This window comes from Rhineura floridana, chromosome 4, assembly GCF_030035675.1.
Source record: "Rhineura floridana isolate rRhiFlo1 chromosome 4, rRhiFlo1.hap2, whole genome shotgun sequence".
Taxonomy (NCBI): Eukaryota; Metazoa; Chordata; class Lepidosauria; order Squamata; family Rhineuridae; genus Rhineura; species Rhineura floridana.
In genome coordinates this window covers 73044351-73047232 of record NC_084483.1, presented here as the reverse complement: position 1 = coordinate 73047232, position 2882 = coordinate 73044351, and the positions used below count along the sequence as shown (strand labels likewise).

At 39.7% G+C, this 2882-nt stretch overlaps 1 pseudogene; it reads right to left on the bottom strand.

Annotated features, from left to right (window-relative positions):
* Positions 1-561: 561 nt before the first annotated feature.
* Positions 562-680, bottom strand: LOC133384617 (5S ribosomal RNA; annotated as a pseudogene).
* Positions 681-2882: the final 2202 nt, after the last annotated feature.

Here is a 2882-nt window from a genome sequence, read left to right as displayed (position 1 = left end):
TTTTATTGTGACATATTATCAATAAATAAGATGACACATTTAAAGAAGAATATGATGGAACATACTGTTGCTTGTAAAGTTCATAATCATAGAACTACTAATATCACCAATCACAGAATATCCTGGGGTCTGTTCTGGAAAATATAAAAATATACTGCTGTTACTATGGTAGCCGTTTCTATGTATTCATGGACACATTCACACAAACAGAATGTTCCATCTACTGAGGAGTTCTCCTGCATGAGTGCCACAGAAATGCATTTATGGTTTTCCACAGCTTACATATTCCCTAAACATCTATGGAATGGTACAAATGTCCAAGTAATAGCACAATTCTAATTATGTCTACTCAGAAGTAAGTCCATTGAATTCAGTAGGGCTTACTCTCAGCTAGATGGATTAGAATTGTAGTCTGTCATACTCAGGTCACGTTTGCACTCTGTTATTTTGTTGTTATATACCTTCAAGTCAGTTATAACCCTATCAATCTTTTTTGGATATATTCATAGGGTTTTCATGGTAAGAGCCATTCAGAGATGGTTTACCATTGCCATCCTCTAAGCCTTACGGCACCCGGTATTCCCAGGTGGTCTCCCATCCAAGTACTAACCAGGCCTGACCCGGCTTAGCTTCTGAGATCAGATGAGATCGCGCATGTTCAGGGTAGTATGTCCATAGGCACTCTGTTATTTACAGCACTGTTATACCATTTAACAGTCCTGGCTTCTCCCAAAGAATCCTGGGAACTGTAGATTGTTACAGAATGCTTTACCAATCAATTCCTCTTTCCAGGGAACTCTGGAAATTGTAGCTGTGTGAGGGGAACAGGAGTCGCCTAGCACCCTAACAAACCACCATTCTCAGGATTCTTTGGGGGAAGCCATGGCTGCTTCAAGTAGTGTAATAGTGATTTCAATGTATGGTGTAAATGTGGCCTCAGAGTAGACCATTAACATCCTTTAACTCAATTTCAATGGGTCTACTCTGGGCATGACTAACATCAAACATTACCTGGAGTCTTCAAAGCAATGGATTGGAAATCTGCCATTTGAAATTACAAGTGGAACCTCATACTGGGCACAGGACAACAGCACTAAGGATTTGTGCTAAGCACTAAGCTAAACTATGGACACACTCTCAAAATCTCAAACTGTAAACTCATAAGTAAACCCCAAGGTGTTTATCGAGAAAAATGTGAGCTAATTATACTAATGCGAGGACTTATTACATATTTTCACAGGTGCAGAATGATTGTCTTTGATGCAGAAGGTTAGATAAAACCACTCTGTAGAAGGAAATAAGAAGAGAATATTGTTCTTCTTTTAGGAAAAATGTTGTAGTAAGCATTGCTGCTTTCCTTATATTTTCACAATGTTCTTTTTTTCAACTATACCGCTGACAACTTCTCAAGGGCAGTGTGACCTGGATTTGGTTATCATATTAAGGAGCAATAGAGATGTTTAGGCCTTTTTTTTATTAAGATGTTTTTAGAGATGTTTCAATATATTTGAAAGTCTGTTTTTAAGATGTGTTCGAGTGTTTTCAGTGTTTTCTTTGTCACCTTCGTCGTCTTCTGGGAGGTAAGGGTGGGATACTAATTAATTAATTAATTAAATAATATTGATTTTATTTATAAATATGGAGCATAAGTGGAATCAGAGGAGGTGCTCCTAACAAGCTGCTTGTCTGCTTCCTCGCATCATATTCTCAGAGACAAAAGGCCCTCAAGGTGTCATCACCCAGATCTCTCTCTCTGTTTCTCTCTTTGTCTGTCTCTCTCATGACATACAACCTCACACTTTTGCCTTTACCTTCTTCATAGCTGAAGATGGGCTGTCAATTTCCCAAGGCTCTTGTGAAGTTGCTCCCAAAGCAGTCCAGGAAATGTGCCCCTGAAAGAATCCTGGGAACTGTATTTTATGAAGGATGTTGAGAGTTGTTAGGGGACCCCAATTTCCCTCAAAGAGCTACAGAGTGATTTAATAGTTAATCCTTCTTCCCAGGGAACTCCTGGCATTGTAGCCCTATGAGGGGAATAAGGGTCTCCTAACAACTCTCAGCACCCTTCACAAAATACAGTTCCCAGGATTTTGGGGGGAAGCCATGACTGTTCAAAGTGTTATAGTACTGCTCTAAATGTATAGTGCAGATGGTTCCAAGGTTAAGTAAGGCAAGTGGCAACACCCTTCTAAACATTTCAGGAAAAAAATATTTTCCCACCCCATAAACTTTTGGGAGGCTTTGTTTCATCCGCACCCACCCAATGAATGGTTGAAAAACAAATGTTCAAAATTTCCTGCAGCACTTAATATTAACAGTCAGATTAAATGAGCTGTCCCAGATACAAGTTTTATTTTAATGAAATCATGATTTGAGACAGAATTCACATTGCCACCCTGGACTCCTACTGGGAGGAAGGGTGGGATATAAACCTAGTAAATAAATAAATAATAAATAAATAGCCAAGAGGGAGTATGCTTCTGAAAACCAGTTGCTGGTTTTCAACTGAGAGCTCTTGCACTCAGGGCCTGCTGGTCGGCTTCCCATGGGTATCTGCTTAGCCACTGTGAGAATAGGATGCTGGACTAGATGGGCCACTGGTCTGATCCAGCAGGCTTTTTTTATGTAAGGTGGCTCAGTTTCCTTTTAAGCCCTTAATGCCTTCAGAGGTATTGTCCCAGGTCTTCTGGTTCTAAATTCTATTTATTTAAATTGATCAGTCTCATTAATCCAATCAATACTTCTTGCACTGTTGTCTGCCTGTAGAGATGGTGACCTGGCTAAGCTCCAAGAATTATAATTCAGCATTTTACCAGACTGCCAGCTCCAAAGAACATAAGGTTTGGTTGATCAGACCAAAGGTTCCTTTAGTCCAGCATTTC